This window comes from Vigna unguiculata, chromosome 3, assembly GCF_037176805.1.
Source record: "Vigna unguiculata cultivar grain cowpea cultivar isolate G323 ecotype 2 chromosome 3, ASM3717680v1, whole genome shotgun sequence".
Classification (NCBI taxonomy): Eukaryota; Viridiplantae; Streptophyta; class Magnoliopsida; order Fabales; family Fabaceae; genus Vigna; species Vigna unguiculata.
The window spans coordinates 45,338,920-45,353,169 of record NC_140794.1 but is presented as its reverse complement, the minus strand read 5'-3'; the positions used below and the strand labels follow the sequence as shown (position 1 = coordinate 45,353,169).

The 14,250-nt window shown below is 35.5% G+C and overlaps 2 pseudogenes across 5 annotated transcripts; both read right to left on the bottom strand.

The window, feature by feature from the left end:
* Positions 1–2,392: 2,392 nt before the first annotated feature.
* On the bottom strand, positions 2,393–10,892 carry LOC146887901 (diacylglycerol O-acyltransferase 2D-like; annotated as a pseudogene). The gene is made up of 5 exons (XR_014993309.1): positions 10,805–10,892; positions 9,206–9,312; positions 8,970–9,123; positions 2,732–3,161; positions 2,393–2,640 (listed from the first exon to the last, which is right to left on the bottom strand). The product of XR_014993309.1 is annotated as a diacylglycerol O-acyltransferase 2D-like (transcript).
* LOC114177735 (pentatricopeptide repeat-containing protein At2g20540 pseudogene) lies at positions 2,393–13,330 on the bottom strand (annotated as a pseudogene). Of its 4 annotated transcripts, none has more exons than XR_014993910.1 (5): positions 10,805–13,330; positions 9,206–9,312; positions 8,970–9,123; positions 2,732–2,937; positions 2,393–2,640 (listed from the first exon to the last, which is right to left on the bottom strand). The product of XR_014993910.1 is annotated as a pentatricopeptide repeat-containing protein At2g20540 pseudogene, transcript variant X4 (transcript). The 4 variants fall into 4 exon arrangements; XR_014993907.1 differs by having other exon boundaries at positions 10,797–13,329; XR_014993908.1 differs by lacking the exon at positions 2,732–2,937 and having other exon boundaries at positions 10,797–13,329.
* Between the last annotated feature and the right edge of the window lie 920 nt (positions 13,331–14,250).

The window sequence follows — 14,250 nt, the reverse complement described above, 5'->3', positions numbered from 1 at the left end:
AACATGGGTGTGCATCCACATTGAGACTAATGGAGTACAATTTAAATTACTTATTTTTTATTAATAAGGATAAGGGATCGTTTGTGAGAGCAATTGATATGTTTAAATTGAGCTATAAATTGAGTTTGTTAGTATAAAAAATTACTTTGACTTTATATGAATTTGACAGCATACAATATACTGTTTTATTCATTCTAAAAATCCAAGTTGTAGGTGTGCAGCTAATTTTGAAAGCCATATATAAATTGAGTTGGGTATACTCCCTGAATGGAACTCACGAATAACACTTTGATTTTCTTTTTGGTCATAGTGCAAGTTCCAAAAGGGTATATTTTGGGTTGTCCCACTTGGAATTCTTGAATTGCACTTTGATTTTCTTGGTTCACTGTGCAAAATTCATATGGGTATATTTTTAATTGTGGCGCCATAAATAGAAATGCCAATGTGAACTTTGACGTTCACAATAGAAATTTTTCATTTGCCCCTTCTTATTCGATCTGTTGATGAATTACTTGTTTGTCTTTTGATGGTTTGATGGGCCAAAGTAGAAGGATTTCAGATGATAAGCTGAGTTCATATTTATTTGTTTTGAAAATGTGAAATAAGTATGGGTCATGGTGTTTATTCCTTTTAAACTTTTCATGCACCTGTGAAAATTGTCCCTTTAAAATGTTTCATGAACCTCTTTGTATTGATAGCGGGTAACAATTGCGCCTCCAATTTTGAAATCTTATAAATTGGGTTGATATAGTGCCTCCAATTTTAAAATTCCTTCAACTTCGGTTGATATTGTGCGTCCAATTTTAAAAGCCTTATAAGGTTACATTTATTCCTAATGCAAATTTCAGATGGTTATATATGAGTTGTTACTTATGATTCTTTTGCGAGATGAAAGCTTCTTTCTGTTTTTGGCAATTTCTTGAGTTCTAATGATGTCGGATATTACAATTTAAATATTGGTTGCGTAACTTGGGTGTGCATCCACATTGAGACTAATGGAGCACAATTTAAATTACTTATTTTTTCATAATAAGGATAAGAGATCGTTTGTGAGAGTAATTGATATGTTAAAATTGAGCTATATATTGAGTTTGTTAGTATAAAAAATTACTTTGACTTTATATGAATTTGACAGCATACAATATACTGTTTTATTCATTCTTAAAATCCAAGTTGTAGGTGTGCAACTAATTTTGAAAGCCATATATAAGTTGAGCTGGGTATACTCCCTGAACGGAACTAACGAATAGCACTTTGATTTTTTTTTTGTCATAGTGCAAGTTCCAAAAGGGTATATTTTGGGTTGTCCCACGTGGAATTCTCGAATTGCACTTTGATTTTCTTGGTTCACTGTGCAAAATTCATATGGGTATATTTTTAACTGTGGCGCCATAAATAGAAATGGCAATGTGAACTTTAACGTTTATAATAGAAATTTTTGATTTGCCCCTTCTTATTCGATATGTTGATGAATTACTTGTTTGTCTTTTGATGGTTTGATGGGCCAAAGTAGAAGGATTTCAGATGATAAGCTGAGTTCATATTTATTTGTTTTGAAAATGTGAAATAAGTATAGGTCATGGTTTTTATTCTTTTTAAACTTTTCATGCACCTGTGAAAATTGTCCCTTTAAAATGTTTCATGAACCTCTTTGTATTCATAGCGGGTAACAATTGCGCCTCCAATTGTAAAAGTCCTTCAACTTCGTAATGCAAATTTCAGATGGTTATATATGAGTTGTTGCTTATAATTTTGTTGCGAGATGAAAGCTTATTTCTGTTTGTGGCTATTTTTTGAGTCCTAATGATGTCGGATATTACAATTCAACTATTGGTTGCGTAACTTGGGTGTGCATCCACATTGAGACTAATGGAGAACAATTTAAATTACTTATTCGTCATAGTAAGGATAGGGGATTGTTTGTGAGAGCAATTGATATGTTAAAATTGAGCTATATATTGAGTTTATTAGTATAAAAAATTACTTTGACTTCAAATGAATTTGACAGCATACAATATACTGTTTTATTAATTCTTAAAATCCAAGTTGTTGGTGTGCCGCTAATTTTGAAAGCCATATATAACTTGAGCTGGGTATAATCACTAAACGGAACTGACGAATAGCACTTTGATTTTCTTTTTAGTCATAGTGCAAGTTCTAAAAGGGTATATTTTGGGTTGTCCCACGTGAAATTCTCGAATTGCACTTTGATTTTCTTGGTTCACTGTGCAAAATTCATATGGGTATATTTTTAATTGTGGCGCCATAAATAGAAATGCCAATGTGAACTTTGACGTTCACAATAGAAATTTTTGATTTGCCCCTTCTTATTCGATTTGTTGATGAATTACTTGTTTGTCTTTTGATGGTTTGATGGGCCAAAGTAGAAGGATTTCAGATGATAAGTATGAACCTTTGTGTATGAACCTCAAAAATCAATAGTATTATTTTACCTCATTCCATTAAGTATGAACCTGTCACCCCACTCCATCTTTAAAACTCCCAAATACAGGCTACCCTACGAGACAAGTGTAATTATCAAACAATTCTCAACTCAAGGTCTGGAAATCCAGCTCGACCTTTGTGTCGTTCAAATAGACCTTGAAGTGCTTCAACAAACTGGCTATGTACTTTGGCAACCTAAAACAAAGTGAAAGCAATATCAGAGACAAAAAGTTCAGAACCTTTTTAAAAATAGTTTATCCATATCATGAAAATCTTGGATTGCAACCTTAGGACAAGGCAAGATATGCCTTTCAAAGTTAAAACCATATGAACGCTTATTAACAAGATCAAAACGCAGACTTTTATAACAAGAAGACGATAGAAGCTACTGGATTCCAGAATATATCCTCAGGAGTTGGCTCAGGATTTTTCTCGAGTTCAATTGGTCTACCCACCACCACATGCAGTGGATGTTTAAAGGGTATCGGAGATCTGAAAAGAGAAAGTATAACCCGTGTAAAACAATATTGACAGATATCCAACTTCTACGATGTAATTTAAGCTTCATACTGGTAGATCAGTCAAATGACTGCTGTACAAAAAACAATGATGTCCTTCTACATAAAAAGTTCTAAAAGCTGATTGTAAAATGCATGCATCCTGCAAAACTCCATTGCTATCCGGAAAAATCCTCTCCTTGCTTTAAGAAAGGCAATCTAGAAAGCAAATGATTCTTAATATTGTTAACTTGCTTGAATACAAATTATATAAAGGAGTTTCATATTGCAAACCCATTTTATTTGGAACCCCTTTTCGGACTATCTTTACAAATAGTAGAAACATCCTTTATTTAAAAAACAATCAGGCAATACATAGCCACCAAATTATCAAACATATATGATGTACTGAATATATTCTTTGCATATTTTTTTAGGAATTTTGTGATTTACAATGATTCAATTGCAAAAGCAACCATACAAAATGACAAGGTGTTTAGATTGTAATCATTGGGCCCATTGCTATAGTGAAATTGAAATGACTGCACAGCCAATGTCAGATTTCAAATAAACAGGACTATGATCGCACCAGTTTCATGAGGCATATTAAACAAAAGATTTCTTTACTTTACATTCTTTATTACAACCATCACAGTGTGCAAACGGGTATGACTTCACTGCTACTGATAACACCCAGCAGATCTTGGCTCATTATTGTACATTTATAAAATAGCCTAATGGCATTGCTGCTCAATAATTCTAACTATTTTTTTGTTGGTCATTGTATTTCTAACTTACAAGTGTTGGTAGGGGGAGTTACTTCACCTATGAATGAAGAATGATTTTGATGATGTCTACTGGTTTAGAATAAAACATAGCTTGGTCTAGTTAGAATATGCATTAGGCAAATAGCTTCTCTTTATCAAATGTATTTTAGGCCTGCTGTGTAATCTTGTATATGATTAGTTTTTTAACTAATGGATTAGCTGTGAGTATGACACAAAGGAAGTGAAAATATACTCACGATAATCAATTAGGTAAATTGCTAATCAATTAGTGACAGCAAAAATCTTTGTATAAAAGATGTTTTTAGAATCTGTTCTGGTTCTGGAATTGGATAGATCACGCAGTTTTCCATCTGAAAGAGAGCCCTCTGAAGTCACAGAGTTTCTGAACATTCTGGAAGATCACTCAAGTGCAGATCCAAGAAGATTGATAGTTGATTCTACTCTGATGGGTCTTGCTTGAATCAAGGAGCATCTTGTCAAATCTGCACAGCATAGGTGTATTCGTTTCTTGATTTTGTTTACTGTATTTCTGATTACAGTTGCTTCAGTGCTTGAAGTGTAGGCCTAGGTGCAATTGTGTGGATGCATTGCTCCTAGTAGGAGTTCTTGATTGATGAATCAAGTTCTTGGGTTTTTGGGGTTAGAATTACATAGGTGTGCTTGTAATTCTTGGATCCTTTCTGTTTAGTGGAATCCTCCTAAGTGTGTCACTTAGGAGAAGACTGGATGTAGATTCACCTTGAATCGAACCAGTATAAATTGTGTGTCTTGATTCCTTCTCTCCCTTAATCTTTCTTGATTGATTTAAACAGTCCATTAACCCATAACCCAGAATTGTGAAATTGATTAATTAAGCTTTAAAACCTAAAGATTTATTCAAGATTCATCTTAAACCAGACAAAAGCTTGGTAATCAATTCAGATCCCTTTGTGGTTAAGATAATTAGACAGATTTGTTTTTAACAACTGGCACTAGAGCTGGTTAATCGCACGCTAATCGATTAGAAAGATCCTGATATGTCTAATACATCTCAAACCTTTGCTGAAGGGGCATCCATCAACAGGCCACCTCTGTTTGCTGGTGAAAACTACCCTTTTTGGAAAATTAGAATGAAAATTTTTCTTGAATCAGTGGACAAAGGGGTCTGGGATGCTGTAGTTAATGGACCTTTTCAACCCATTAAAGTTGTGGAAGGCAAAACGGTTCTTTGGATGAAAATAAAAGGGCACACTATGATGTTAGAGCCAAAAAATATTATATCCTCTGCACTAACTTTGGATGAATTTTACAGGGTATCTGTGTGTAAATCCGCCAAAGAGATGTGGGATGTTTTGGAGGTCACCCATGAGGGCACGGATGAGGTAAAAAGAGCAAGGAAGAATACTCTCATTCAAGAGTATGAAATGTTCAGAATGAAGGCTGGAGAAAGCATATGTGATGTACATAAGAGATTTACACACATAGTAAATCACCTCTTAGCTCTTGGCAAGATCTTTGACAAAGAAGAACTGAATATCAAAATCTTGAAGAGCTTAAACAGGACATGGCAGCCCAAAGTCACTGCAATTTCAGAATCCAAAGACCTCACTAGCATGAACATAGCTACACTCTTTGGGAAGCTAAGAGAACACGAACTAGAGCTTGGAAGACTCAAGGAAGAAGAGGATGGAGAAAAGAGGCACACAATAGCCTTGAAGAATGCTGTAAAATCTGCAGCAAAACTGAAGAAAGCAGAAACTGTAGATGACTCTAATGATGATTACAACTCTGACAGTGAAGCCTTGAGACTAATGGTGAAAAAGTTCTCAAAATTTCTGAAGAATAAGAATAAAACTAATAACAGTCATGCAGGAAACAAGAAGCAGTCCAAATCTGGAACTCAAACCTGCTATGAGTGTGGCAAGACAGGACACATCAAGGCAGATTGCCCTGTGCTGAAGATGAAGCAGAAACTGGAAGAGAAAAATGAGGCAGAGAAGCACCTGAAGAAAAAGAAAGCCTACATTGCCTGGGAAGAAAATGATTCCAGCACATCCAGTGAATCTGATGACAGCACTTAAGAGGAAAATAATTTGTGTTTGATGGCTAAAACAGAATCATCCAAAGCAGTGTGAGTAGTTTCACATCTGAACATGAGGAAAATAATTACTACGAACTGCTTGATGCATTTAATGAACTGCATAAGGAAGTTACAAAACTGCAAAAGTCAAATAGCAAGCGTAAAGGAGAGATTAAATGGCTTGAGAGTAGGATAAAACAGTTAGAAGAGGAAAATGAGAATCTAATAACTTGCTTGGAGAAATTAGAAAAATCTGAAAAACATCCTAGGTCCAGATGTGAGCACTGCCCAGGACAGCTAGAAAAGATAGAGTATTTGATGAAAACTCTCTCAAAATTTACCCTAGGAAGATCCAACCTAGATGCTGTACTAGGATCTCAAAGGAGTGTGCTGAATAAAGAGAAAATTGGTTACAATGGCAACTCTAATCGATTATCGTGTAGAAATTTCCTCAACATCAGTAAACCATCCTCTATTATCTGCACTTACTGTTCTGAACCTGGCTATTTTTCTAATTCCTGCTACTTTAAAAATTGTGGGGTTCCTAAAGGAGAGTACAAATGGGTACCTAAAGGAACACCTCAAACCACTAACATGAAAGGACCCAAGTTCAATTAGGTACCTGCATCTTCTCTTTAATCTTTGTTTTAGGTGTGTCTTGATGCAAGGAAAACAATGTAGCTTTTATATAATGGATGCTCAAGACACATGAAAGGAGATGTGAAGAACTTCTGCAGGATATCTTACAAAGCCAATTATTGGTCATGTTACAAGAGGTGTTAATAACAAAGGTCAAATTTTAGGCGTTGCCAAGGTGAAAAGTTCCTCTTCTATTGTGATCAAGTATAATTGTTGGTTGAAGTACCCTCATATTTTGAATTTACTGCATGTTTGTTCACTAAAAAGGAAGTAAAATGTGCATTTTTTTCATATTTCTGCATAAATTAATCCATTAGGTAATTCTCTAATGGATTATCGTTTTCCTACTATGGCTAATTTGCTTCTGAACACTACATAATTCATTAGATTAGTCATCTGCTAGTACTGTAATCCTTAACTGCCTGTATGCACTATGATATTCTTGCTGTTGGATTTGTTTATCCATCACATTGGTCTTGGTTTCTATTTGCTCTATACTTCCATAAATTTCTGCACTACTGATTTAAACTGATATTGCAATACTTAATTGCTGATTTGATTTATGGTTGTCTGCACTCTGATGTTAACCTGTGCTACTGATTTCACCTGCTGCGTTGTTAGTATTGTCATACTTTGTATGCCTACTGTGTTCAAACTGTGAAGCTGCTTGCCTAACCTTGGCCTTAATCCATTATCGTGTTCTGTCTGAAGCTTAGTCTGTGTTAAGTTCTGCATCACATAGTTGCTACTTAATTTCTCAAAAGGAGCCCGCTAATCCATTATGCGAAATTGTTATGCATTCTGGTTGTTATGCATTATCTCTTGCTGCATCTCTTACATTGTTGCGCTATTTAGATACAATTTTCCTGTTGTCCTGTATTGCATCCTAAATATGTCTGATTTTTTTGCTAATGTCCAAAAAGGGGGAGAATTTGATATATTGATGGTTTATTGGTAGGGGGAGTATGTAATGAAAATGATATATGTTATATGCCTATGCTGTTGTTTGCTTTGTGTGCTTGTACTGCTGTTGTTGTTTGCTTAATGTGCTGCAGGCAGGCCTATCACAGTCCATGTTTTGGACATCATCAAAAATGGGGAGGATTGTTGGTAGGGGGAGTTACTTCACCTATGAATGAAGAATGATTTTGATGATGTCTACTGGTTTAGAATAAAACATAGCTTGGTCTAGTTGGAATATGCATTAGGCAAATAGCTTCTCTTTATCAAATGTATTTTAGGCCTGCTGTGTAATCTTGTATATGATTAGTTTTTTAACTAATGGATTAGATGTGAGTATGGCACAAAGGAAGTGAAAATATACTCACGATAATCAATTAGGTAAATTGCTAATCAATTAGTGACAACAGAAATCTTTGTATAAAAGTTATTTTTAGAATCTGTTCTGGTTCTGGAATTGGATAGATCACGCAGTTTTCCATCTGAAAGAGAGTCCTCTGAGAGTCACAGAGTTTCTGAACATTCTGGAAGATCACTCAAGTGCAGATCCAAGAAGATTGATAGTTGATTCTACTATGATGGGTCTTGCTTGAATCAAGGAGCATCTTGTCAAATCCGCACAGCATAGGTGTATTCGTTTCTTGATTTTGTTTACTGTATTTCTGATTACAGTTGTTTCAGTGCTTGAAGTGTAGGCCTAGGTGCAATTGTGTGGATGCATTGCTCCTAGGGGGAGTTCTTGATTAATGAATCAAGTTCTTGGGTTTTGGGGGTTAGAATTACATAGGTGTGCTTGTAATTCTTGGATCTTTCTGTTTAGTGGAATCCTCCTAAGTGTGTCACTTAGGAGAAGACTGGATGTAGATTCGCCTTGAATCGAACCAGTATAAATTGTGTCTTGATTCCTTCTACTCTCCCTTAATCTTTCTTGATTGATTTAAACAGTCCATTAACCCAGAGCTGTGAAATTGATTAATTGAGCTTTAAAACCTAAAGATTTATTCAAGATTCATCTTAAACCAAATAAAAGCTTGGTAATCAATTCAGATCCTTTTGTGGTTAAGATAATTAGGCCGATCTCTTTTAACAACAAGTCTAGTGCTTCACATGCAAGCTTGATCACCCTTGTTCCTTAGCGTAGGGAGAATACGCATAATCACCAATTATATAATCTCTCTTATTTTACATTACTCAAATCTCAAGAATCAAGTACACCTTTAGAGTTATTGGCAAGTCATATTTCCATAGCTGAAACTTTCAGGTTACTGATCCTAATATTAGATCTATAACATATATAAAATGAATCAAGAGAATGTAATTTTCCCACCTTTCCATCAAAATTAGACATGAAATATCAAACGGGGAAGAAATTAAAGTGCTAGTTAAGACTATCAAACAAGCACCATTCAAATGGCAATGTAGCCCAAGTGCTTGCATAGCAAGAGAAAATGCTTGTACCAAACATATTACTACAATTTCACATCAGTTATAATATTATATCTAAAAGAATAAACACTCAGTTACCAAAAAAGGATACAAATAAAAAAATATACTAAAAAGGAACAGAGAAAAACATTGTACCTCAAAACCATGCTCCATGAGAAATGTTTCTTGAACTCCACCAGGTATTATGATACAACTGCAGACAGAATCCAACAGAGAGGTAAACCTTTTCTTTGTCACTGGAGTCAGACCCATCCAAGTCCATATGTCTCAAAAATGGCGTGTAGGAAACCTATTTGTCAAGTGTGATAAGAAAAATTTTAAATTATATCCTCAATAAGCTTCTTACAAAAAAGGGTCTACATAAATCTCACCGCACTACTAGCAAGAACTTTTATTTTGGGAAGAGGCATAAAACCCATGTTGTCCTCTAATGCAACAACTCCAATTGGCAAAACTGAACGTGGTTCATAGCCAAAAACTGCATCAAGAAGCATACTGTAGTAAATATTGATGAACTACAAACAATAAAACACGCATAAATTAGAAATCATCACCATAGAGAGATATGCTAGCTTAAAACTTGCAAACATGTTTCAGATCTAGCTTTGCCAAAGGATAACAAATAAATCGGTTCATTCAGGACACTTTGTCTTCTTTGAGCAAGGTTCAATCTCTAAATGAATAATTATTTCATTTCAAAATGAATACTTGCATAAATTTGTTTAGAACAAACTAGCTATTTCACTCCTCAAACTAACTACTTCTTTTTCTTGGTACAAAGGGAAATAAAAAAGACAAAGAACAGAAAGCAACAAAGCTAGCTAGAAGAAGCTTGATGCCCCAAGCAAAATCCAAAGCTTTCAAGTGGTGGAATAAAAAACTCAGCCATCCTCTGATGAGCTCTCATACCAGCAAGGGCATCAGCGACACCAAAAGTAGCTACTTCTAATTGCAATTTCTAAGTTAAAACACATTAGTAATATCAAAAATTGATTAATCATATTCATATTTGTCTACAGACTTAATTGATTTTACAAATTAGGATACTCAAACACTAACACTATAACTAGTTGTGAAGATAACATTGATTGAGAATATGCAACTATAAAGTTTTAATTCAAAATATATATATATATATATATATATATTTACTGTCCCAAAAGTAAAAAAATACAAAAACACTTCGATACATGTTGTTTTGAGCAATTAAAAACACTTAGTAAGGTGTATTTATTAAACACTTCAATAACAAGTTTTTATTTAATTTAACACTGCTTAACAGCTTGTTGCCAGAAACCTTCAAGAAATTAAAACGCAAAAACAGTTAGCCAGCAATTAAGACTTCCAGTACTACCACTCTATCTAAACTGGTCTCCTTCAACCATTTTAGGTTATAAGTTACACTTTTCCAGCAATCATCGCCTACCATTATGAATGAAGCAACCAAGCGAAGGGTAAGGCAATCCCCTCTCTCAACGTTCCTAAATCAATCCCTCACTTTTACAATCACCCTTTTTCATTGTATAAAAACCACAGAACAAACTTACACAAAAAAGAATCTGTATCAAATATCTAGCCAATTTTAGACAAAAAAAAATATACGTAAATATATGTGTGTGTATAAGTCAAAAGGTTGTTCCCCACTTATAATAGAACACTATGAGTGATCTGATCAACATACTAGGATGTAACTCAATCTCAAAAGTTAGCTCGTGAGGTGAAGTTTGTCTATTACATAAACTATTTTGGTCGTCTCAGTATAACATTAGTAAACAATCTCCATTAGAAGGCAACAAATTGCAAGTGAGAACAAAAATGCACTGTCATCCAAGAAAAAGCCAGATGGAGGTTGTCACCACATACAAAAGTGACTATTGCCAAATTGCTCATATAAATACCAAGAATTTGACAATAACTGAGTTTGACAATAAGCAGCAACAGGATGAAAGATGTGAAATTTACCACGTAACTCTTCACAGATTCAAAACAGACCCAGAATTTGAAGAATAGGTGTTGGTCTGTAAAAGTTAGTGGATATTTCAAATGTTGAACCACAATTCATGAGGAATTGAGTACCCTTAAGATGACTCTCTCCTCGTTCAGTTTCCATGAGCAACATCTACAAGATTTGGAACGTATCCATTCAATCTTAACAGAGTTGTCAATCCCTTCAATGTCCAATATATACTCTCTGTCTCAAGATGTCTCTCATCCAAGGAATAAAATTCCACCACACTATCATTGCACCTAATAACACTACATCCCGGTAATTTCTTGAACCCGGTATCTCTCATTGCAATCTTCAACCGAGCAACATCCTCCAATCTTCCAAGATCCTTGTATATGTTTGAAAGCATGACAAAGTTTGCAGGGTTGTTGGGTTCAAGTTCAATGAGATGCTCAAGTGCCACTTCTGCTATCTCCACATTCTTGTACATCCTACAAGCCCCAAGCAGTGCCGCCCATATAACCGCATCTGGTTTCATTGGCATCTTCCTCACGAAATCCACAGCCTGATCTATAAGACCAGCTCTTCCCAACAAATCCACCATGCATCCATAATGTTCAATCTGAGGCACAATTGAGTAATTATCAACCATTGATTGGAAATGCAGAAACCCATCTCTCACTAACCCTATATGCGTACAAGCAGACAAAATCCCAACAAATGTAACACCATCTGGCTTCTCTCCCGCACTCTTCATCCGCTCAAACAAACTTAAAGCATAATCTGCATGACCGTGCATGGCAAGGCCATTAATTATGGTGTTCCAGGTTATTATATCCTTCACATCCAACCAATTAAACACATCAAGTGCTTTCTCTATAACACCACATTTTGCATACATGTCTATCAAAGCATTTCCAACAAACAAGTTGCCCTTATACCCAATACTCTCTGCATAAACATGCACCCACTTACCCATCTCAAGGTCCCCCAATCTGGAACACGCAGACAACACTGCCACAATTGTGTAATCATTGGGGACGACCACAACATCACCACCTTCCCCTTCTTGTTTTGGTAACATCAACATCCGTTTAAAAGACTCTAAAGCTTCATTAAAGAGACCATTCCGAACGTACCCTCCAATTAACCCGTTCCAAGAATAAACATTTCTCTCAGGCATTTCATCAAACAGCTTCTCGAACAATTCCACCTCACTGTTACAGGCATAACCGTTCAAGACGGTGTTCCACGACATCACATCGCGGTTCGGCATTTTATCAAACAGCGCTCTTGCAGCTACCATGTCCCCCAATTCGATGTACCCTGAAACGACAACGTTCCACAACACCACATCACGCAACGGCGCCAGGTCAAAAAGACGCCTGGCAGAAGCCATGTCACGACACGCGACATGAGCAGTGATGATCGCAGTCCAAGCGAAGACATTCTTTTCACACATTTCACCAAACACCTTGTTAGCATCCCCAACGAACACCTCCCCTCTCGCGGAGTACATGTGAATCAATGCGGTTCCCACAAACGCGTTCGACTTAAAACCGCGTTTGGCCACCACACAATGAACCTGCTCTCCTTCTCTAACTGCGTTCGTCTGAGCACACGACTTCACCACCATTGGGAAAGTGAAGCAATTCGGCGAAGCACCGGCACGGTGCATTTGTGCAAACAAAACAACGACTTCAAAGGGACACTCCAATCGAGCAAAGCCTCGAAACATGGCATTCCAAGTGGCGCCGTTTGGTTGCACCGTTGTGTCAAACACTCTTCGTGCGTCATCAATTCTACCGAGACGCATGCACGCTGTGATGAAACTAGGGGTGACGTAATCATTGCCCTGGAGTCCATAGGTGACTATTTGAGCTTGAATCTTGTGCAGCCGCTCGCACGTTTCGCATGAGCTTAATAGGGATATCAGCTTCTCTTCCGCAACTCTATGTAGTCTCTTTGGAGAATAGTTCACCACTAACTTCCCTATTTTGCCTTGCATTTATAGTCGTGGATTAAAAACACATATCAACAAGGGCTTGTGTATGATGTTGGTATGTGTTCCACTTGGATCCACGCGACCCCAAAGTCCGACATCCGGAGGTCGTGTCCATGTTATCAAATTCGCGAGTTAACTCGTTAACTCGTTAACTCGGATGAATTTACGTGTCCATTCATGACTTCCAAGTCAAATCGCAAATAAGCTCGTTTTTCGTGTAGAATCGGTAAAATCAGACGTAGAATCGGTAAACTCGTTCGAACTCGCCAGTTTGCAAGCGATTTTACGAGTTCGTACGGAGGGCGTTTTTGAAGAATACTCACCTGATTAAGGCTCCAGTGGTCTAAGTCGCACTCTCTCGCACTGCATCACCCTCTATCGCACTCGCATCACTGTGCTCGCCATCGTCGTCACTCGCGGTTGCCGTCGCGCTTGCTCGCTGTTACCGTAGCACCCTCTCACCGTCGCGCTCGCTCGCCGTTATAGGGCTGCTAAGGGTAAGAGGAAAGTTTGGTTAAAGATGAAGTGGAGGGTTTCTTTGTTCAATTATTCACGTTGTTATTTTTCTAATTGAAAATTAAAATAAAAATATTTTAAAATTAAATTTTATTGCATTTCAATAATATGTAATTATAGCAAAACTTAAATAATTAATACTTATAAATTAAATTTTAATAAAGTAATTTAATATAATAATATTTTCGATTTATATAATTAGAGTATCAATGAACCAATTAAAGATTTAAAAAATAGTTATAGAATTTAGTTAGAAAAAATATACATAAGTTTTTTATTACTTAAATGCTAGGATTATTTTAGTATTTCTCTTAATTATTACACTATTTTAATTATTTGTTTGCTAACTTTTTAAAATTTTTGTGTAGTTCAAATTAAGAAGTTAACATTATCAATTTGAAGTAAATAATAGTTAATTACATGATATTACTTAAACATAGCAACTAATAAAAATAGTAAATGTAGCCATTCAATTAAAAAGTCTATATATTTGCTGTACTTCGTAACCAAATAAAAGTAAGAAAAAAAAAAGTAACATTTAAAAGGTAATTTCCTAAAAACGATCACTTTTCTTTATTTTATTTTTTCAAATTAAATACATTTTTTCATTCATTTCTTATTTTGTATCATCTTTCACTTCAATAAATCGACCTAAATCTACACTCATTTATTATCTACTTCTTTTATTTTCTTCCAATAAACAAGAAAAAAAACAATTAAAATTACAAATCAAAATGCATACAAGTTTAATATTAATATAATATTTCATCGTGTCATACGATATTGCCTGTGTATATATAAAATATATGTGGGTTAAGACCTTCTGTAATTACAGATCTCTAAGCTTATGAAAAAAATAACTGCACTTTATTTAAGTAAGTACAAGTAATGTGTTTGTTTTGTGAATTAATATAAAGTCTTATTTAATTTTTACTCTAATTGTAGAT